The sequence below is a fragment of the Tamandua tetradactyla genome, chromosome 21 (assembly GCF_023851605.1).
Source record: "Tamandua tetradactyla isolate mTamTet1 chromosome 21, mTamTet1.pri, whole genome shotgun sequence".
Lineage (NCBI taxonomy): Eukaryota > Metazoa > Chordata > Mammalia > Pilosa > Myrmecophagidae > Tamandua > Tamandua tetradactyla.
In genome coordinates, this window is record NC_135347.1 from 22733835 (window position 1) to 22758529 (window position 24695).

At 37.7% G+C, this 24695-nt stretch overlaps 1 long non-coding RNA gene across 1 annotated transcript in view; it reads right to left on the reverse strand.

The window, feature by feature from the left end:
* The window catches only part of LOC143665301 (uncharacterized), a 39780-nt gene extending 16434 nt beyond the window's left edge, over positions 1–23346 (reverse strand). The window contains exons 1-2 of the long non-coding RNA XR_013166845.1: positions 23172–23346; positions 13055–13144 (exon numbers count right to left, since the gene is read on the reverse strand). This is a non-coding gene — a long non-coding RNA (uncharacterized LOC143665301). The remainder of the gene's footprint in view (positions 1–13054; positions 13145–23171) is intronic.
* Between the last annotated feature and the right edge of the window lie 1349 nt (positions 23347–24695).

Here is a 24695-nt window from a genome sequence, read left to right on the forward strand (position 1 = left end):
TTCTTCTCTTTCTCATGCTCTTCTCCTCTTCTTTCTGCTTGTCCTCCTTATTCTCCTTCTCTTCTTTCTTTATCATGATCATCATTGTCACATATATATTACTTCCACAAAGGGCCTAGTTCCAAAATTGCTAATCATTTTATTTCCTGTACTCCAGAATATTTAAGCATCTGGATGTTCAGTAGGCTTCATGGAGATATTGCCAGACAGTGCTGAAATTATGGCATCTGGGAAAAATTTAAACATGTCCACAGGAATATTGTTTGTTTACAAATTACAGGCAAAACTTCAAAACAAATTATAACTTTCCCAAATCTCAGGTGATGTTTTATCCAAATTAATGCAAAACAAGAAAAGTGGAACTGTTTGTACCATGTTCCTTGAGTTGGAAAGATGTGATCATTTTGGAAAGATGAATTCTCTCTGAATTTAGCAATTATTCAAATTTGTATATTTGAGTGTATAATTGAGGGATGCCTATAGGCTATAGGAGTTCAGAGGAAAGAGAAATCATACTCATTTAAAGGAATCAGGCAAGTTTCATAGAAAAGGTAACATAATTGATGGATCTGAGAGAATAAGTGGAATTATGACAAAGAAATGGGAAGAAAGAGATGTTCTAATTAGAAGAACAGCATATTCAAAAGCTCGAAGAAATGAAAGCATCTTGTTTGGAGACAGGGTAATAATTCACTTTGACTACTTTGCTTGGCATGTCAAGAAATATTAGGCATAAGGTTGGAAGGGAATATTGGGGCTATATTACTTGAGATATTTATGCAAAAGTTGAATTTCCTTTAGGGAGTTAATTCTGGCAGTGAAGTCTAGTATGAATAGAGATTAGCTGTACGAAGACCAGTTTTGAAGCTGATGCGATTATGATAACCATGGTTAATCTACCCCCAAGGAAGAGTTGGCAGTATGAGGTGCAACATGAAAAGTCTAGAGCTCCAAGATAATAAAAAATGAGAAAAGACTTTAGGATTTGATGATCAGGAGATCAATGGCCAACTTTACAGAAAGGTTATCAGTAGAATGGGAGAAAGGGAACAAAAGATGAATCAACAGGAGTGAAGCAAAAGAAAGGGACGTGATGTCAATTTGAGGGATGTTTTCTTTTTGGTAGATTTTTAGGATAGGAGACTTAAACATGTTTTTGTCATGGGGCTAATGGAGAGAGACAGATTAAAGAGGCAAAAGGGATGGGAGTTACAAAGCAGATGAGAAAGGATAACAAAGATGGGGGCTGGGGTTCTGGCAAGCATTAGAAGAATATATTCTTCTGAGATAGTAACAAAAAGAGAGTAAAAGTTAAACATGGAGAGATTTTAAGATTGAAAGGAGGAAGGTTGAGGGAACTCATATCATCAACATTATTTCTTTTGGTCAATGAGATGTGGAGTCATCTATGGTGAGTGATGGAATTAAATGAGGCCTGGACTGTAAGGAGTAAGGAAGATTTGGTACAGACTACATGGAGAAGCAAAAAGTGTTAAGAAATCAATTGCCAAGCAGCAGTGAGTGCCACCCAAGAAAGGTAAATAGCACAAATGCATAACAAGCATCTGCAGGATGTTTAGTGCATAGACAACAGAGCGTCTAATGAATTCTTCATTTGCTATGATGATAATTTCATCTCTTAGATGTTGAGGAATAGACCAAGTAATTAGTAATTATTTCTTAATTCTGGTCAAGAAGAAGGACAAATGATGGCAATGATGAAGATGGAGAATAGTGATTATTTTGCTAGAAATTGTTTAGCAGAGATGCTTGAACAATAGGCAAGTCAGTGTTTAGAAAGTTCCTTAAGTTTGGCAATGTATGAAAAGAAGAAAATATATATTTATATATTAACATAAATATAAAAGAGTAATATAAATCTATTTTAAAATTGATACGAAGACCGAACCAAGAATATTAAGGGAGACATGACTTAGGAGCATAAGTGAAAATGATTTAAGGGGATTTACAGCCTCTCCCACATACATTGGTCATATGATATGGCCAATGTGGCTTTGGACTGCATTACTAAAAGTCAAGTGTGCAGAAGAAAGCAGAGCCACTTCTTTTGGATTGAGTTTAGGTTTCATGTGCAAAAGGATGTTAAATATAACTTTTCTACTGTGTTGGAATTTTGCAACAGGCCTAAAGGCCAACCCTAGTGGGTTGAACAGTGTCCTTCTCACAAAAATTTCATCACCATCTGGACCCTCAGAATGTGACCTTATTTGAAAACAGCATTTTGAAGATGTAATTAATTAAGATATGATCATGTTGGATTAGGGTGGGTCATAACTCCAATGACTAGTATCATTTAGAAAAGGAGACACGCAGAGACAAATATAGGGAAGAGAGGTATATAATGATGGAGAACAATTAGAATGACATGTCTACAAGGCAAGGAGTGTCAAAGATTGCTGGGAACCACCAGCACCTCCAAAGAGGCAAGAAGGATTCTTCCCTAGAGCCTTCAAAGGGAGCACAGTTTGGCCAAGACCTTAATTTTGGATTTCTCATCTCCAGAATTGTGAGACAATAAATGCATGTTGTTTTAAACCACCCACTGGTAATTTGTTGTGACAGTCCTAGGAAATGAAACAGCTTAGAATAATACAAGAGGAACCAACTCTTCCTAATTCCCAAAGAGAGGTGCTAGATCACTTATTTGGAACATGCTCATCTGTTAATCCAGTTTGGTCAGCATGAGGCCATCACCCACTTCAATAGGGGATAAAAAAGCCTCCATCCAAGAGAGAGGCTTCAAGAGAATTCCTCAAGGCTTGGCCCACATATCATGGAGTTTGGGGTACAGAGACACTCACCTCTGACATTTCCAAGAAGTCTAAGTTGGACAGTCAGGGTGGAGAGACCTCCAAGTTGTATAGCAATGAGGAAGAGGACACCATAGGGGGGCAATTGCACTGCCACTGGCTGTAGAGAAAGCATAGTGTGTCCTGGGGTTTACTTGTGGGCTCAGCTCAGCAGGAGAATGTAGGCTGGAGATGCAATAATCCCTGAAACCCAGAAGCTGAGTAGGGTTGTAAGTGGAGAGCCAGAGCAGAACTACTGTTTATATCAGTACTTCTCAAATTTTAGCCCACACCAAAATCACCTGGAATGCCTACAAAAATAGATTCCTGGACCTCTTTTGTTGCTCAGATGTGGCCTCTTTCTCTCTAAGCCCAACTCTGCAAGTAAAACCATTACCCTCCCCACTATGTGGGTCATGACATTTAGGGGTGTGAGTTTCCCTGGCAATGTGGGACAGTGCTCCAAGGGATGAGCCTTGCCCTAGCATTTTGAGATTGACAATACCTTCCTGACCAAAAGGGGGAAAAGCAATATAGCAAAATAAGGTATCAGTGGCTAAGAGACTTCAAATAGAGTCAAGAGGCTATTCTGGAGGCTACTCTTTTGCAAGCTTCAGCTAGATATTGCTAATTATCTAACAGTTTGCTAAACCCCAACCACATTGTTCCTGTTAACCCTAAAGAATACGCAGGGTTCTATCTGAGATCCAACAAAAGTTGCATGCACTAAGTTTACTTTTCAGAAACCTAAAACCTTCAAATGGTTCCTAGGCCAGGTAAATCCTGAAACCCAGAGGTGCCAGTCCCTCCAAGAACATCAACTAGCTCCATCTCCCTATCCCATATTGTCAACACCCCTTTCAACATGAAAAAAGTTAGAATGAGAAAAACCCAGATATCCCTAAAGATTGGGAGAAGAATCAAAGGAAAAAAAGGAGTTATAACACAGAAGCTAGGATTTAACAAATGAGTATGACTGCTAAATCATTATATTGATATTTCTTTTAGTCTCGAGTGTCTAGGAACAGCTAGAAGAAAAAAACCTGAAATTGTGGAACTGTAACCCATACTAAACTTTGAAATCTGTTTTATAATTACCTGTTAAAATGTACTTTGAAATGTATTGTTTTGTTGTCTATATGTTATATTTCACAATTAAAAAATGTTTAAAAAAACAAAACAAAGCATTCCTGGGCCCCACTCTGACACATTCCCATTCCTTAGAACTGAGGTGGGGCCCAAATATGTGCCTTTCTAGTGAGCTCCCAGGTGATAAGGATCTATCACTTGTGGAATGCACTTTGAGAAGCACTGGTTTAAATGTCACCAGCAGGGCATCTCTCAGTAATATGTGAAAGTGCCATAGAAGAGGAAAAAAATGAGCTTTGCATCTATTACGCCTAGAACACATCAACAGAGTCAACTGTATCAGCCATTTTCCCCTATTGTCTTCTCCCCCATTGCAACCATGGAGTGATTAGAAACAAGTAGCTAGTGAGAGGAAAAGAGATAGGACACAGTGAAGGAGGCAGCTATACTCTTCCCCCAGTCTTCTAAGACGGGGTCAGAGCTGGGTAAGAAGAAGGGGAAATTCCTCAATTGGACAGGTATTTAGAATTTTGAATAAACTGGGATGGGCTGGTTTGGGGTTACAGGGTTATTAAATTTTGATAACAAAAATAAAGGGACTAGGTTTTCCTTTGGTGGAAAAGCTTTTGTATACAGGTGAAAAAGAACTGGTTTGAGAAGAATGGAAATAGACTAAAGTTGATTTTTACATATAACCAAGTGAGCACAGATCATCTAATCAGCCAGTTGCACATGGCTTAAGAATGTTATTATTTACATAATAATGGAGAAGTGTGGCCAGGACAAGAGCCCTGGAAACCTCACCAGAGAAGTACCCATGCACAGAAATAAGGATGCTCAGCCTACAGATGGTTATCATTATGGCCAACTTAAAGCACTAAAGGGCCAACAAATGATTAGCTTCTGTGTGGCTACAGAGGCCACAATTAGCTTAAGTGGGTGAAAGTTAAAGGGGGGAGGGGCCATCATCTTGGGCTCAATATAAAGAAGATGGAACGATTAAACCTATGGTATTGATGCTGAGTGATGGCCACCTGCCTGAAATGTTGAAGAGATCTTTAAACATGTGGAGTGTAGGTTTTGTGCCCTCTATGAGCTGATATGCTTAACTATATGAACCCAGTTACAGGGTACATCAGTTTCTACAGCAACATTTGGCAACCTGGACTCAGGTAGAGTAAAGGTAGGTTCCCTAGGCAGCATTATCAGGACCTGCCAGCTACCAGTCCATGCATACCTCTACACACTCCATCTAGGATCACCAACCCTCTTTGAGCTCCAAGAACATTCTTAGCATAACCTAGGGAGATTTAGGACTCTGATGAGGACAATTGATCACTCATGGTTTAAGTTCTTGCTAGCTGAGATTTGATAATTGGGCCTTTGCAATTGGGCTTTCCCAAGAAAAGTTACGAGTTGGTCAAGATGACTGGATTCTGCCTGGTATTTAGACTCTGCCTTGCTCTTTTATTTATTTATTTTTAAATTTTTAATTTTTATTGTGGCAATGTAAAATTTGCCATTTTAACCATTTTTAAGTGTACAATTTAATGGCATTAATTACATTTACAATACCGTATTTGCCATCACTGCCGTCCACAGAATCTTTTCATTACCCAAAACAGAAACTTGGTATACATTAAGCAATAACTGTCTATTCATGCTCTCCAAGGCCCCTGACAACTTCTAATCTACTGTCTGCCTCTATGAATTTGCTCAGTGTATGTATTTCATATAAGTAGAATCAGACAAGATTTGTCCTTTTGTGTCTGGCTTATTTCCCTTAGCATAAAGTTTTCAGGGTTCATCCATGTTGTAGCATGTATCAAAACTTCATTCTTTTACAACAGAATAGTATTCCATTACATTTCCATAGTGCAATGTGTTTATCTATTCATCTGTTGATAGACACTAGAGATGCTTCCACCTCTGGGCTATTATGAATAAGGCTGCTATGAATATTGATGTACAAATACCTACTTTAGTCTCTGTTTTTCAGTTGTGTTTGGTTTATACATAGGAGTGGCATTGCTTGGTCATACAGTAATTGCATACTTGACTTTTTGAGGAATCACCAACCTTCTGCTTGCCAGTTCCACTCCCATTCCTTCTGCATCACATACTCCAGTCTGAGCACTGTTGAAAGAACTGACCATGAGGGCTAGGCATGATGGGAAACCAAGGAGGTCAGAGACTGAGTGAGAGGCACGGAGAGGCTATGCAATGATAGGAAAACTAAAGAGATGATGGGCATGGACAGTGGCAGAGATAGAAGGCAGGAGACAACTAATGATATTGTCCCTGACTATAAAATGTGGAAGTTTGTTTTCAGGCCTCTTTGATGCTATCATTGACAAGAACAGTGATTAGTTACGCCAATCAAAATTTTGAGCAGATTGAGGCATACTGTCTCTAGTGCAAACGTTGACATAAAATAATCTGGGATCAAGAAATCTTAATCCTCACCTAAAATAGCTTCCGAATGTTCTGAGGGGTGCAGAAAAACATTAGCGGGGTCTGGTGACCATTGGAAAGCGGCTGTGACTGCTGAAGATCTTAGCATTTTCTTAATGAAACAATGGCTCTTCTACAATGGCTTTCCAATTTGTTTTCAGCATTGCAGGGGGCGTGCTCTTTTCAAAACGCAAATCTGATCATGTCACTAACCTGCTTAAAACCCTTCAATGGCTTCCCACTGTTCTTGGAATAAAGACCAAATCTTTAATGAGGCACTGCTTGGCCTGGTCCCGGTGGGGGTTAGAGGGGAGGTGGGTCTACTCTCACAACCTTCGCACATGCTCTTCGCTGGGCCTGAATGCTTCTCCCCACCCCCAGCCCCCTTCTCTGTTAACGTTTACTCAGCCTGTCCTTTAGATCTAAACTCCAATAGCCCTTTCTCGAGAAGGCTTCCCATGTCTGCATTCCCCGCCTCAAATCCTTTGTTATTGGCTTTTTATAGGTCTCTATTTTTTTCTTTTAAAACACCTATCTCAGCTGTAATTCTACATTCATCAGTGCCATGATTTGTTTCCAGCTCTCATCCCACCCCACCAGCCTCTCAGCCTTCTGAGAGCTAGGACTGTCTCTTTTAGTTCTCTTTGTTTTTGACTCTTTCTGTTGTCTTGTCCTAGAGCCTAATGCTCTGCCTGGCTCATAGGAGACCCTTACTTCTGTTGATTGAGTGAAAGGACTGCCTAAAATGTGTTTTCCTTCCTGAACTTTGAATTCTACAAAGGGAGGAAAGTGTTAACCAGCCATAAAAACAAAATTCTTGGTTATATTTCCTCTGCTTCCATGCAGTGATTTATTTGAAAATGCAGAACCTTATGAGCTCTAATCTTCCCTCATTTTATATAGAAATCAGTTCATCAAAATAACCCTCTAACTCTACCTGGTATTCTCATTTATTCTCCATTTTCTCTGGAATGAATTTAAGTAGCCCTTCTTAAGGTTCATCTTCTTTTGGGAGCTCATATAGAGAACATTTTATTTTAGGTTAATTCAGTTGAGATTTTATTTAAAGGCACCCTAAGATACAGGCATTGACAAGTAAATGTTTATGAAAACATAATATATATACACTCTGTATATGTGTGTGTGTATATCAATCCACCTAAAAGTATGTGTTTTCATGACTTGAAATAGGAAAGATTGGATTTAGGCAAGGAAATCATTACAGTGTCGAAGTTTCCACCCCCACAAGCATTAAGTTAGCTCTTACCCTCTCCAGCTAAATTCTGCAGGATTTGGTGGAACAGGCAGGCAGTTGTGATTTCCTGATGATTGACTGAAGGACACGTACTTCCCCTCCTAACGAAATCCTCAAATGGTGAGTCACAATGCCAGAGGCACTGTTCTCAAAGATTCCATCTCTGCCTATTTCTAATCCAAATTTTGAAAGAAGCACCAGTTTAGATCCAACCCTTCAGATATCTGTGTGGGATGCAAATATACATTTCCTTTCCAACTTCTCACTCTCTTCTGTCCCCTGCACCAGAACTGAGAGTCGCTGGGCAGGAGTCCTCAGGAGGCCTGACTGACCAAGATGGGAGCCGAGGAATAAAGCATCCATTGTCATTGCTGAATGTGCCATGGCGGTGGACGTCGCTTTCATCAAGCCACAAAAATGGTGTTTAATCATTTATTGAGTCATGGTAGAACTGGAGCCAAATGATCTAGGCAGACAACTAACACTGGGACTATCTACAAGTGGCAAAACATTATAGACATTTAGTCGTTTCCTTTGACAGTATCATGCTGATACTTCTCCCCCTTGGAAAAGACATTTTCTTGAGGTGCAAAGAAAACCACTCTTCATTTTATTTGACCTTTTCATTCTACAATACACTCTAGTTACTAGCTTACTCTGATAACTTCTTTTTTTTTTTTTACATGGGCAGGCACCAGGAATCAAACCCGGGTCCTCTAGCATGACAGGCAAGCATTCTTGCCTGCTGAGCCACCTTGGCCCGCCCTTACTCCAATAAATTTTTAAAATTAGTTTCCTAATTTAATCTGGGGGGATTGGCCATTATCATTCTTTTTGTCTTGACTAAAGCATCTAGTTTCACTGGCCCCAATGTGATAGGATTCAGTAATAGTGCTCAGAAGAGATTCTGTTCTTCCTAATGAATGCTCCTCTTGGGTTTTAGTGGCCTGAGCCCAAATAGCAGCAAACTCCAAAACTCAGTCTTGTCTTGGTTTCCTCTCTTCTTCAGGGTTCTCATTCATCTTCATATTTTCAACTATCTCTTTTTACCAGTGACTCCCCAAATTGTCTTTCCTAGCACTTAGTTCTTTTTCAGAGCTTCAACCTCACAACTTTATCTAGTTGAATATCTCTATATGAAAGGCTATCTCACTAACATTTCCATCTCATCATGTCCCCTGTTTCCCCTCCCCCTTACCCAAGTTCACTTCTTCCATTCACTGAAATGTGAACTTCATGTTTGTCTTTGACCATTCCATCTCACATGCTTTCTATATTTAATGTATTATTAGTCTTTTTTATATGTCTCTACAGTGTGTCCTGCTTCCCATTTCCACCGCCACCACTAATATCTAGGTTTTTTTCAAATCATGTCTAGATTGTGGCAACAAGCACCTAAACAGTTTCCAGATTGTATCTTCCCTCCAATACATCCTGCACAACACAATCAGAAGAATCATTCCAACATTTGAAAGCATCATCACCCAAGACAAAAACCCTGTACCCATTAAGCAACTCTCTATCCACCCTCCCTGTAGCCCCTGTTGACTTCTTACTTTTGTCATGATAAATTTGCTTATTTTAGATAGTTCATCTAAGTGGAATGTTTAACATACCTAGGCTGCTCAAAGAAAATATTCCATTGTATGTACACACCATATTTTGTTTATCCATTCATCTGTTGATAGACACTAGACATGTTTCCACCTTTTGGCTATTCTGAATCATGCTGCTGTGAACTTTGGTGCACAGGTTTTTGAGCTCCTTTTTTCAATTATTTTTGGTATATACGTAGGAGTAGAATTGTTGGGTCAGACGGTAGTTGTATGTTTGACTTTTTGAGGAACTGCTAATACAAATTTTCACAGTGGCTATACCATTTTACATTCCCATTACAATGTATGAGGGATCTGATTACTCCACATTCTCACCAACACTTATTTTCCATTTTTAAAATAATAGCCATCCTTGTGGATATGCAGTGGTATCTCATTGCAGTTTTTAAAATTATTTTTATTGAGAAATCTTCACACAAACATACATTCCATATATGGTTTGAACAATCAAAGGCTCACAATATCATCACAGAGTTGTGTATTCATCACCATGATCATTTTTTAGAACATTTGTGTCACTCCAGAAAAAGAAATAAAAAGGAAAAAGAAAAAACGCATACATACCATACACCTTACCCCTCCCTCTCACTGACAACCAGTATTTCCGTCTACCCAATTTATTTTACCTTTTGCCCCCCTATTATTTATTTTTTTACCCATCTGTCCATAGCCTGGATAAAAGGATCATCAGACACAAGGTTTTCACAATCACATAGTCACATTGTAAAGGCTATATCATTATACAATTATCTTCAAGAATCAAGGCTACTGGAACACAGCTCAACAGTTTCAGGTACTTGCCTTTAGCCACTCTAATACGCCATAAACTAAAAAGGGAATATCTAATCAATGGGTAAGAATAACCTCCAGGATAGCCTCTCGACACTGTTTGAAATCTCTCAGCCACTGACACTTTATTTTGTCTCATTTCTATGAGAAAATTAAGCTTAGTTTTCACACAACATGACAAAGGAAAGAGCTGCAGAATAACTCAATCCAGTTTTACAGGCAGGGAAGGAAACCACCTTGAGGTAAGCCTAGAATTGGTGCCAAACAAGTAGAAATAAGTTTAAATAAGTGACGGCCAGGGTCAATGAAATATAAAGCATAATTAAAAGCGGAACCTTCTGCTGGAAATTTGAATTAGTTAAACTATCCAGATAGGCTGTAACCTCTACAGTATCCAATCAGTGGAGAAACAGGGGTGGGGGGGGGGGGTGCTGCAAGCTAGGCACAGGTGTAACCATTTTGGCATTCTATTGTTTGGTGTGCCAGTCACCACTTTGTGTTTGGCTGAGCACCTGTTCTTGCAAGATTATGAATAAATTCTTTTTTTCTCCACAATCGGGTGAGTGTCTATTGACTTTCAGGTGTAGTGTTTTTTTTCTAACAGTTTCTCTCTTCCCCCTTTTGGTCAAGAAGTCTTTCTCAATCCCAGGATGCCAGGTTCCATCTCATCCTGGGAGTTCTGTTTCATGTTGCCAGGGAGGTTTACACCCCTGTGAGTCATGTCCCATGTGGGGGTAGGAGCAGTGAGTTCACCTGCTGAGTTGACTTAGATCGGCCACATCCGAGCAACAAAAGAGGTTCTCTGGGAGGGTGGGGGGGTGGCTCTTAGGCCTAATGTTAAGTAGGCTTAGCCTACTTAAAATATTCAACTACTCCAAAATGGAGAAGTTGAATATTTCCTCCTTTCTCCCCAGTTCCCCAAGGGGACTTTGCAAATACTTTTTTATCCACTACCCAAATTACTCTGCAATATATTCAGGCATCACACTAAGCTGTACAAACCAACAGAAATCTCATGCCCTATTTAAGATTCCATGTACTTATGGTAGTTCAATTAAACTGACCCTACAAGTTAAATTAGGAAATGCGCTACCCAGAATATAAATTTTACACCTAAGAAACATCTCTCCCTTTAACATGACACAGAAGGTGAAGTTTTAAAATATGAACAATATCATCCTTTATCTTATATTCTGATATACCTTGGTCCTATCCAAATCAGTTTCATTCATATCTCTACCTGAAGTCTGATCAACCTTTCAACTTTTTAAACAGTTCCTGTATGGGGACTTTCATAGCTTCAAAGCTCTAACTCTGAGTCTCATGTATCACATAAATACCCGAAGTTTCTGGGAATGACCATGTTATATACCAACAGCTTAGTATTTCAGAATTTAGAATTAACAGTTATATCTCTTGAATATATGTGACTGCTGTAAGAGCTTACAATCTAGGACCCTTTACAGTAGGACCCAACCTGAAAACCCATGCTCTTGACTTTAGTTCACCAAGTTTTTATATTATAGTTATCATTGTAAGTTTAATGTGCCTTTCCTAATGACTAATGATGTTGAACATCTTTTCATGTGCTTATTGGCCATCTCTATATCTTTCTCTATCTCTTTATCTAGGGAAATATCTATTCAAGTTCTCTGCCCGTCTTTTGAGGTGTTCGTCTTTTTTATTCTTGTGTATTAGAAGTTCTTTCCATATTCTGAATATTAAATCTTTACCAGATGTATGATTTCCAACTATTTTCCCCAATTCTGTAGGTTGTCTTTTCACTTTCTTGATAATATCCTTTGATGTCAGAGGTTTTAAATTTTTATAAAATCCAATTTACCATTTTCCTTTTTTTGCTCATGCTTTTTAGTGTCCAACTTAAGAGTTCATTGTCCAATGCAAAGTCCTGAAGATTTTCCTCTATGTTTTATAATAAGGGTCTATGGTTTTAGCTCTTCTGTTTAGACTGTTGATCCATTTTGACTTGGCTTTTGTATGTGGTATAAATGGAACTAAACTTTGGACAATGAATTGATAGTGGTGATGTAGATGGACAGCTTGAGACCCTTCTGGCTCCTTAACTCTATAATCTCACCTTCTCCCATATATCTAGAACACAGGGGATATTGATATTTCAAAGTGTTCTGAAAGCAGCAGGCACAGAGAGCATGCAGACAATCCGATTTTTTCTGTTCCTAAGTGAGCACTATGTATTGTTTAACCTTTGTAAAATATAGGTTTTAATGCAGTTTCATGCTAGGTTTTATTCATTTTTATTTGTACCAAATGAAAGTTTTCCCAGAATGTTCATTTAGAATCTAGAAATATGTATTAGGTATATATATTTTAGTGTCATAAAAATAAAATCCAAAGGGAAATCATTCATTTTGTAATATGGAAAAAAGAGCACCTGTAAAGACAAAAGTCAACTGTATTTGAACAAATTATCCATTAAGGTTGGTTGTTTTCTCCCTAGTCTTCATTTAGAATTTATCAGTTTCTAGGAAAAAAAACCCTCTATACAGTGTTTCTATATCAATATATACTGTAATAATGCCTGGAGCACTGAATTGACTTTCCTATTGTAAAAACGGGAAGGGAAATTAAGACTCTTCCCTTTTTCCGATATTGGAACCCTCAGATAAATTACAGTTTTGTTGTTGCTCTTTACATCCTGGGAGTGATAATTTTCAGGGTTTTTGTGTTCATTGACATGTTCTTGCCAGTTTCATTTTGTCAGACTTAACTACAACTTTTAATGTTATTGATTAGTCTGGAAATAATAGGATGACTTAACACTCCCATGGTTGTGTGACTTGACTCTACCACATCAAAAAAGTGGCTTATTGGTCTTCTCTATCTGGTTCCTGAATATCCACTATTTTTCCCACATTCTCTGAAGGTGGCCTCTCATGTGCTGTTATGTATAACATATTTTAAAAATCCTGACAGTTACATCGACGACACTCAGGAAAGGCTTAATGTATTCCTGATAATTGACAATCCTCTTGCTTTTTCTCTGTTGTCTGCCTACCTACCATTCCATGTAAGATATGGTGATTCTTCTGCTGCCCAGATATTGACTCTGATATAAGTCCAACTTCACTTAACACAAAAAGCAGGATGCTCTGTAAAAATAAAAAACAGGAAAGGGATAAGTCCTGAAACCCAGAGGGACCAGCCTCTCCAAGAACATCAACTATTCCATCCCTCTATCCTATATTATCAACATCCCTTTACAACATGAAAAAGTTAGAATGGGCATAGCCCAAATATCCCTAGATATTGGGAGAAGGATGACTTATAACAGAGAAGTTAGGATTTGACAAATGAGTATGACTGCTGAATCATTACACTGATATTTCTTTTAGTCTCCAGTGTTTTGGAGCAGCTAGCAGGAAAAACCAAAAATTGTGGATGTGTAACCCATACCAAACTCTGAAATCTTTTGTATAATTACTGTTAAAATGTACTTGGGAATGTATTTTTTTTTTGCATTTGTTATATTTCACAATAAAAAAACACTGACAAAAAAGAACAGGAAAAGGACAGACACTACCCAATATATTTAGAGGTGTACAGTCCAGGCGAAGGTCATATTGCTTTGTTTGGTGTGATCAAAGTGGTGAATGGAGTCCTGTTTTTATTGCTGTTAGTTTTCCTTCTGAGATTCCTGGTAGCATAGAGATGACAAAATGGGTGTCACCAAGTAGTTATACCTCAAGTGCCCCACTTAGTCCATGGGTTTGGTTACAAAGGTATCTAGATCAACCACATGATATAAAAGTTCCCAGAATTTTCTCTGCCAAAAGCATCCCTTCAAAATTGTCCTTAAGAGCACTTTCCCCCGTGCCCATGCCTGTGCTCTCCCATTAGCAAGTACGCACAAGGGGAGTGAGCCCCCTAAGGACTTGAATGTGGTTGGAATAGATAAAGTTATTAAATGCCTGAGAACATGCCTTGATAACAAACCAATTAGACCAAAAAGTACTTTTGGTCCATCTCCCCAAAAGCAATCCAGCCCCAGATTCAAACAATTATATTAAAGCCAGGCTATAACTGGTTCTCATAGCTTTCAACCCTGACATTTCCTATTGCTTGAAGACTACAGTATTCTGGCCTGTATATAACCATTGCCATCCAAATGAATCAAGACCAGTAAATGATCTCTTCATAGCCATACAGCTCACCAGAAAATTCATACATGATGTCCCCACTCTTCATCTGAGACTCTTTTGCCCAGATTTCTGTGGTGAGTGGGTTTGAATTCAGCTGGCCAGCTGCAGAATGGAGAGCACTCATTCATGATCTCTATAGAATATATTTTTCATGATACATTGTTTATTCAACCAAAGCATTGCTTTCAACTACATAATAATTGGTATGCAATTGAAAGTCTATATATAATGAACCTTGAGCTATGGATAGCAGTAAGTTCAGGAGATATCATGGAGTCCTGTTTTATTTTCATAGGTTGCTGACAGCAGATGCCATAAAATGGGCTTATTTTGAACAATGTGAATTTGTTAACTCATAAATTTACAGTTTTGAGGCTGAGAAAAATGTCTAAATCAAGGCATCATCAACACAATGCTTTCTTCCTGAGACCAGATGCCAGAGACGCTGGACTCCTCTGTCATTGCAAGTCATGTGGCAGCATTTGCTGATCTCTTCCAGGTTTTTTTAATTTCAGCTTCTTTCTTCTGTGGCTTTTTCTCTCTGTGTTCATTCTGTCTGTGAAGGATTTCAGTAAAAGGAGTAAGACCCATTCTGAAATGAAGTGTGTCACACCTTAACTGAAGTAGCCTCATCAAAAAAGGCTATTTACATGGGTCTACACCCACAGGACTGGATTAGATTTAAGAACAAGTTTTTCTCTGGTATATACAGCCTCAATCCTCCACAAGCCTTCACTAGGAGGAAAGACATTTTTCATGGCCATACAAACTTTCTATTCATTCTTCTTTTGATAGAATTATTATCCTTGAGGATTTCTCTGTTCATGTCCTTTGGGTGAAGCAGAGTTCAACCCCAGCTCCAGGGAAAGGCATATGACCTAGGGGCTGGTCAATCAGATCATCTCATATCCCTAGGTTTGGTTTAAGGACAGACACATGATTCAAAAAGAGACAACAGGACTCGGTTCCAGGATTGTAGAGGACCTGTTGGGAAAAAAGCTCTGTAGCTCCTGGTAATCACCTCCAGGGAAAGAGAAAATGCCTAAGATTGGAGCCAAGATACAGAAGGCAGGAATGAGAGGTGGACAAAAACAGACTGCTGATGAAATAGAATGAACAGTTAGGTGAACTTATAAATTATCTCTTTTGCTTAATCTAGTATAAATTGAAATTCTGTCATTGGAAACTGAAATAGACCTGAATAATACATGGATTTATTAACAGGGTAGGCCAACGAAATGCTCTATACTCAGAGCCTTAATATTTGAGCAAGGCTTCTATCTGACAGTGCTTCTCATGAAGTCCTTGTGGATAACATGGAGAAATATGGAGTGGATGCAAGAACAGTCAGTGAATTCATCAATAATTGAAGAGTCAGGTCCAAAGAATGTTAATTCCATGTCAACCCGAAGGAAATGTTATGGTGGTGTGCCTCAGGGTCCTTTCCTGGCCCTGTCCTTTTTGACATATTTATCAAAAGTTTGTGTGAGCACACAGATGACATTCTTATCAAATTCTACACAGGGCAGGATGATTGGAGCATGAGATAGTATGTTGGGTAATAGAGGCTACTTTCTCAAGCACGTCATAAAATAGAGCATCTAGCTAAATCTGACAGAATGGAAATTTAAGAACAAATGTATCATCTTTGAGTTAGACTCAAAAATTAATGATACAAATAATTGGGTAATACTGGGGCTTAGTTACTGTTATTTCAAAATGGATCAACAACATTATATAGGTACTAAAAAAATAAAAGCTGCATTAGATTGCATAAATAGGATACTGTGGTAGAAGAGGTAGATGTCATATTGAATACAATGTGGTTTGGCTAGTAGGATAGAAGGCTATAGAGCCAAAGGAAGTGAAGATTTCAAATATTTCTACTTACATATTTGATGTGCCTCCAGTGTGCCAAATCACGTAAGCAGGCAGGATGGTAATTACCAATGGGAACGTTTAAAGATTGCCCCTTCTGCCCCCACCTGCTACCTGCATTTCTTTCTCCCTTTCTAAAGAGGAAGAGTTATTTGTTTCTGGGAAAGAAGTTAAGTTATTCTACACAATGAAGAGAGAGTGAGAAAAGAGGGGGCAGTTGAGGAAGAGATAGGAAAACCCATGGGATCATGTCGGGTTTAAAAAGAGAGAGGCATCAGAGCTTTTTTAAGGTGTGAGAAGTTAGAATAGTAAAGAAAGGGAAAACAAATTAATTTGAATTCTATTCATCATTCAAGTATGATCCCCAAATGCATTTTAACCATAATTATCTGTCTTTTGGTATCAGTCCCTGAATTTGAAACTATTACAGCAGATTTCTCCTATATTTCCTTTTCTGCCAAGTTCTGCTGTCCCTTACTCTGATCCTTAGTCACCCCAGATAGATAAAAGCCCTAGGGGAAAAACCACCACATTCTTCACCAAGAGGGTATTGTGGCGGGTTTCATAACCACAATTTGATTGGGTCTGGGACAGATAAGGCTAATTTCATTAAATGCTAGTGATCAACAGAGTACTGGAGGTTTTGTTTGATTGGCCAATGCAATCAGACAATAAACTGAAATAAGAGGAAAATTAGAAAGGGAGGAGACAAAATTGCTATTATCTGTAGAGTATATAGTTATCTACATAAAAATCATAAAAATACAAGAGAATCAAAAAACAATTACAATAAGGACTTCAAGGTTAGCAAGGTTGAGTGATTAAATATCATTAAACAAAGATACATAGCATTCTTTTATAACAACTATTGCCAATTAGAAAATGTAATAGAATAAAAACCATTAGAAAATCCAATAGAATTTTTTAAAAAGCCACTTACAATAATACAAAATCTATAAACTCTCTAGGGATCAACCTAATGAAGATCTTTGCAGATGAAATATAAAATCCTATTTTAAAAAGATAAAAAGAGGAAGATGGAAGTATAGGAATTTCTAAGAATCAGTCATTCCAACAGAACAACTATTAAACTGGCAGGAATGGTCTGAATCAACTATTTTGAAACTCCAGAGTCTACATTGTACAGCATTCATCAAAGAGTGGGAGGAAGAGGCTGGTAAATCACGGTAAATACTGGTGAACTGCATTCCATAGGCAGTAGCTACCACTGTCCATCCCCCAGCATTGCTGCAGACAGCAGTGAGGTATTTAACCCTGGTTGCTGGTGCAGTTCACTGGTGCCAGTGTAGGTTATAAAGACCTAGTTCTTTAAGATCTGGGAGGTGGAGGAGAGGTGGTCTGATCAATCACTGCTTTTGATGAGCTACTTTAGATTGATGGAAACCTAGGTCTGAGGGCAGTCATTGTTCCAAACTATCCCCAGAAAAAGTGGCAGAGGAAGACTCAAAGAATACCCTTCCTCAAAATTACGAGAAAAGTTAAAGGCTGAATTTACTGGGCAAGTGCCAAACCAAGAAACCATGGTTCCAAAGAGCCATAGGAGAAAATCCTGGCACGGTTATTGTCCTCTCCTTTATTCCCTCCTCCAGGCAGTAGGAGCTAGCCATAGCTCCCTTTTTGTATCCCTGGGTTGTTCCGACTTGGAAAAACTAGAATGGGAAATGCCTCTCCTCCCTTGACCCCTCCAGAATTTGCCCTCCAGGCAAAAGCATCTTGAGACAATAAAATTAAGAGTGAGAATCAGTTGAGTCAAGTTGCCTATGCCAGAGGTTTATCTGCTTTAAGTCCTGGGTCGGAGCACCTGGAGAGGAAGAAGAGCTGTTTCCTATAAAGTAGAGGGGCACTCAACTCTACTCTTAGGAACTTTAAGACCCCTACGGAGCATGAGACACAGGCCCAGAAAAGATAGGAGGACCCTGAATGTTGCATTCACCTTGGGTTGACCTTCATAGGTAAAACCAAACTCTGAAAAGAACCCCAACTAATGCAAAACCAATTTGCAAAAACTGCAAAAGGTGTTTTTCGCAGGTGCTTTTTTGCGTTGGTTTGTTTTGTTAGCTGTTGGCCCTCAAGAAAATCTCTGTCTTATCATTAGCTAGATACAAACTTAAGAAATAGGCAACTCAGGGACTGAATCCCAGAGTTAACCCTTTAGATTATTAAAATATACAGTGTGCAGCAAAATATTACAAGATAAACAAAGAAACAGGAAATGATTCAAAGGAAGAGGATAAAAATCCAGAAAACATCAGTGAAGAAGATCAGCCTATGAACATACTTGGACAAAGACTTTAAAAAAGTCTTCAATATGCTCCAGGAGATGAAGGAAAATGCAGAAAAAGAACTAAAGGATATCAAGAAACAATGCATGAACAATATATATATTTCATATAAGGAAATAGAAATTTAAAAAATGAACTAAGCAGAACTACTGGAATTGATGACCACAATAACTGAAATGAAAAATTCCCAGAATGGTTTTAGCAGCAGGTTGGAGATGGCAGAAGAAAGAATCAATTAACTCAAAGACCAGACAATTTAAATGAGTCATGCTGAGAACCAGAAAGAAAAATGAATTAGAAAAAGTAAAAAATATCCCAAAAGACCTGTGGGAAACCATCAAGTATACTAATATATGCACAAAAGGGAGTTCCAGAGGGAGAAGAAAGGAAAAAAGGAGCAGAAGGAATATTCAAAGAAATAATGACAGAAAACTACCCAAACTGAACAGGAACATCCAAGAGGCCCATTGAACAGCAAACAGGGTAAACTTTAATAGAAATATACCCAGATGCACAGTAGTCAAACTGTCAAAAAGAAAGGACAGGGAGAGTGTTCTGAAAGCAACAAGAGAAAAACAATGTGTTATGCATAAGGGAATCCCAGTTACCTTAAGTGCCAACTTGTCATCATAAACCATGGAGGTTTCTTATGAACATAGATGCTAAGACCCGCAAGATGATACTGGCAAATTGAACTCCACAGCACATTAAAATAATTATACACCAAGATCATGTAGGATTTATCCCTGGTATGCTAGGTTGATTTAAGTTAAGAAAATCAATTAATGTAATGTACCACATTAAGAGAATGAAGATTAAAAAAAATACAAATGATCATCTCAATTGACACAGAAAGGCATTTGACAAAACCCATCACCCCTTCTTGATTAAAAACCCTTAGAAAACTAGGAATGGAAGGTGTGATGGTTTTAAACCATATGTACCCCAGAAAAGCATGTTCTTAAAACCCACTCCTGTGGGGGTGGAACCATTGTAAATAGAGACTTTTAATGAGGTACTTCAGGATGGGTCTTAATCTTCATAGGAGGTCTTCATAAATGGGATGAATACAGGGAGAAAAAGCCATAGAAGCAAGAAGATGAAATCAGTATAACTCAGTAGAGAGGGTAGAGACCTGCAGATGTGGCCACATGCCTTGCCATGTGGCACAGGAGTCCAGTATCACTGGCAGCTGGTATTCTGGAAGAAAATATTTCTTGATGATGACTTGATTTAGACATTTTTCTCAACCTCAAAACTGTAGGCTTATAAGCAAATTAATTCCTATTGTTTAAAAGCTTATCCAGGTCATGGTATCTGATTTAAGCAGCCTAGCAAGGTAAAATAGAAGGAAACATCCTCAACACAAAAAGAGCTTATATGAAAAACCCACAGCTTACATCAAACATATTTGTGAAAGACTGAAAACTTTTTCTATAAAATTAGGAACAAGAAAAGGATGCACACTGTCATCGATATCATTCAATGTTTACTGGAAGTCCTAACCAGAGCAGTTAGGCAAGAAAAAGCAATAAAAGTCACCCAAATTGGAAAGAAAGATGTATAACTTTCACTATTTGCAGATGACATAATCCTTTAAACAAAATCCTGAGAAACTGACATCGTTGTAGTTACTAGAACTAAGAAATGAATTCAGCAAAGTGGTAGGGTGAAAGATCAACACCCCCAAATCAGTAATGTTTCTATACACTAGTAATGAACAACATGAGGAAGAAATCAAGAAAAAATCTCATTTACAATAACAACTAAAATAATAAAATATATAGAAATAAATTTAATCAAGAACGTAAAGGACCTGTACACAGAAAACTAGAAAAACATTGCTAAAGGAAATAAAAGAAAACCTAAATAATGGGAGGATATTTCATGTTCATGAATTGGAAGACTAAGTATTATTAATATGTCAATTCTAGCAAAGTGATTTACAGATTCAATGCAATCCCAGTAAAAATTCCATCAGTCTTCTTTGCAGAAATGGAAAAGCAAAGCATAAAATTTATGTGGAAGTGAAAGTGACTTTGAATTGCCAAAGCGTCTTGACAAAGAACAAAGTTGGAGCACTCTCCCTCCCTGATCCTGAAACTTATTACAAAGCCACCATAATCGAAACAGCATGGCAGTGGTCTAAGGACATATAGACTAATGTAATTGATTTGAGAGTTCAGAAATCAATTTTCACATCTACAGCCAACTGTCTCTTAACAATGGTGTCAAATGCACTCAAGTGGGAAAGAATAGACGCTTAGAAAAATGGTGCTGGGAAAATTGGATGTTCATATGCAAAAGAATGAAGGTATACCATTATCTCACACCATATACAAAAATCAACTCAAAATGGATCAAAGGCCAAAATATAAGATCAGAATTATAAAATGCCTAGAAGAAAATCATAGGGAAGCATCTTCAGGACTTTGTATTAGAGAGTGGTTTCTTAGACTTGGCACCTAAAGCACAAGCAACAAAAGAACAAAATATTGGATAAATGACACCTCATCAAAATTAAAAGCTTTTGTGCATCAGATTACTTTATCATGAAAGTAAAGAAAGCAATTGAAATCCATGTTTCCAATAAGGTCTTGTGTCAGTTTGAGACTGTTGTGTACCCTTGAAAAGCCATGTTCTTTAATCCTAATTCTATATGATTGGGTGGGATCTTTTTGACTGTTCCCATTGAGATGTGACCCACCCAACTGTGGGTGGTACCTTTTGATTAGGTGGTTTCCGTGGAGATGTGTCTCTACCCATTTAAGGTGGATTCCTTACTGAAGCCTTTTAAAAGGGAACCATTTTGGAAAAAGCTTGAGAACCCACACAGACAGAGACCATTGGTAATACAGAAGAAAAACATCCCTGGGGAATCCTTATGAAATAAAAAGCCAGGAGAGAAAGCTAGTAGGCATTGCCATGTATCTTCCCAGGTGACAGAGGTGTTCTGGATGTCATCAGCCTTCTTGAATGCAGGTAACCTCCTGTCGGTGCCTTAATTTGGACATTTTCATGGCCTTAGAACTACAAACTTGCAACTTAATTAATTCCCTTTTTAAAAGCCATTCCATTTCTGGTATATTGCATTCCTACAGCTTAACTAAGCAAACTAATATAGGGCTTAACATCTAGAATATATAAAGAAATACTATAACTCAACAACAAAAAGACAAACAACCCAATTTAAAACTGGACAAAAAATCTGAGTAGACATTTCTCCAAAGACAATAGATAAATGGACAAAAAGCACCTGAAAAGATACTTAACCTCACTGGCCATCAAGTAAATGTAAATTTATTACATTTACACATGAGATACCATTGTGGGTGTGGAGATACCATTCCACACCCATTGGAATGGCTGCTATTAAACTGAAAATTACAGGTATTTGAGAACGAGTAACAGGAACACTCATTCATTGTTGGCAGAAAGGTAAAATGAAGCAGCCACTGTGGAAAATAGTTTGCCTGTTCCTCAGAAAGTTAAAGATAGAATCACCCTATGACCCCAACAATCCCTCTTTTAGGTATATACCCCAGAGTGCTGAAAGCAGGGACTCTATCAGATATTTGCATACCAATGTTCCTAGTGATATTACTCACAATTGCCAAAAGATGGAAGCAATCTAAGTGTCTTATCAACCGACAAATGGATAAACCAAATGTGGTATATATAAACAATGGAATATTAGTCAGCTGTAAATAAGGCAAGAAGTTCTGATACATGCAACAGCATGGATGTACCTTAAAGACATCATGTTGAGTGAAATAAAACAGACACAAAAGGACAAATATTATATAATCTCACTGATATGAAATAATTAGTATAAGCAAATTCATAGCATCAGAAACTAGAAGACAGATTACCATGAGCTGGGGTGGGGGCAGGGAATTTAGTGCTCATGCTTAAATTGGACAGAGATTCTCTTTGGGATGATGGGAAAGTTTTAGTAGTGGATGGTGAGATGGGTGGCACAACACTGTAAATGTAATTAACAGCACTGAAATATACATTTGAATGTGATTTAGAGGGGAAATTTTAAGTTGTCTATATTTTACTAGGACAAAATTCTTTAGAAAAAAAACCAGGAATGTTCAACACAAACAGTGAACTCTAATGTAGTCTATGGACTATAGTTAATAGTGCAATTACGAAAATGTTCTTTCATCAATTGCAACAAATGTACCACACTAATGCAAGGTGTTAATAATAAGATGCTTTGTGGGAACTCTTTATTTTATGCATGATTTTTCTGTAAATCTATAATTTCTTTAATAAAATTTTTTAAATTTGCCTAAATGAAAGGTATACTACGTAATTGAACAAAAGTACTTTACAATTTAGACATTTATTTTCATAAATTAATCTATAAATTCAACACAATTTCAATCAAAATTCCAGGAGAATATTTTGGGAAATTAGACAAATTGCTTCTAAAATTAATATGGAACAGTAAAAGCCAATAAATAAAGACAATTTTTAAAAAAGAAGAGCAATTTTTAAAAAGAGTAGGGCTGGCCTGCCCTACCAGTTATTAAGAAACACTGCAAAACTATGATAATTAAAATAATATAATACTGTGAAGGAAAATTAAAAATATTAGAGACTTGTGAAACAGTCCCTACAGGAGAAATTTTGGGACCTCAAGGTAAAAAGGAAAATCTTAGAATAGACTCTGTATTAGTTTCTTAGCTGCTGCCAGCTCTGTCCTTTCTGTAGGTTCTGTTATTTCTGTCTCTCTCCAAAATATTTCCTCTTTTAAAGTCTCTAGTAATCTAATTGAGACCCACCTGTAATGGTTGGAGTCACATTTCCGTCTAATGGAAAGATTACACCCACAATTGGGCGTGTCACATCCCTGTGCAGATAATCTAATCAAGTTTCCACCCTGAGAAACAGAATCAAGATTAGAAGAAATGGTCACTCCCACAAGATTGGAGGGGGCTTAAAATGTGGCTTTTCTGGGATTTTTCAAACTGGCACAGACTCCAGCCAGCATAAAGGAATAGTGACTGACTGTGACTACATCACAATAACTCAAGATTCCTCTCGATAAAAGGAACCATGTACAATATTAATAAGCAATTAGAAGAATTCTTCACAGCCACCATGACAGACAAAACATTAGATGGGACATAGATCTCAAAATTTGTAAGAAAAAAGACCGAAATTCAACAACAACAAAAAATAGACAATGTATGAACAGGTAATTCACTGTAACTGTAATGATGAGGCACTATTTGAAGAGATGTTCAATTCCATTAATAATCAGAGAAATGACAAAGCTATCAGGAGGTATCACTGGACATTTTTCACACTGACAAAATTCATGAGTTGAATACACCACTGGCAAGCAAGAAGGAGGGGAAATAGGAACCCTACAGCGAAGCAGATAGGAGCATAATTAACAATCATTTTGGATGGTAGTCTGGAAGGATTTAGTGATACTAAGCATGTGTATACTCCAAATGATTCAATGACTCTACTCCTAGTACAATAATATATAAAGAGACACAGAAGGAGAGACATTTAAGCGTTGTTTTTGGTAGAGGGGGCTGGAGGTAATCTGGGTATCGCATACAGGGGACTAGGTAAAAATAACAGGATATTTACCCAGGATGCAATAATATGAAGTGGTCAAAAGAAACAAGTTAGCTCTTTAGAAAGTAACATGGCTGGATCTTGAAAACATTGCTGAGTGAAATAAAAGAACAGATGAAATTTATCGTGCAGTAACAACTGTGTTCATTTGGAAAATATTTCACATACCAAATATATTTTTACTGATGCACATGCATACATATAAACAAATGTCCAGAAGATAGATTGGAAGAATTTACATGACAAACATGTGAATGGGGACCTGTGAGAGGATGGGAAATGTGAACCGGGTGGGAATGAAGAGGAAAAAAACTTAAATTGAAAGGAGGGCTCTTTCATGGATCAATTAAGTGTTGTAACTGAGGAGTGTCATTAGCTTGCATAGGCAAGGACCAAAAAAATAAAAATGGGATGGGGTAGATGTTGGTTAAGATGAAAAAAAAATAGACTATTTAAAGGTAACCAATGAGTCCCCATTTCCCTGAAACATTTAAATGAGGCTTTATTTGGATTTCAAGCAATAGCTTCTTTTAAATGATTCATGAGAATTTTGTTTACATGCATCCAAGATGGTGATTAAAGTATTCTGGAGTTAAGTAGTGGAAATGGTGGTGCAAATTTGTGAATATACTAAACACCACCAATTTGTATATTTTAAAGGGGTATATTTGATAGTATGTGAATTATGTCACAATTTAAAAAAAAGACACTCG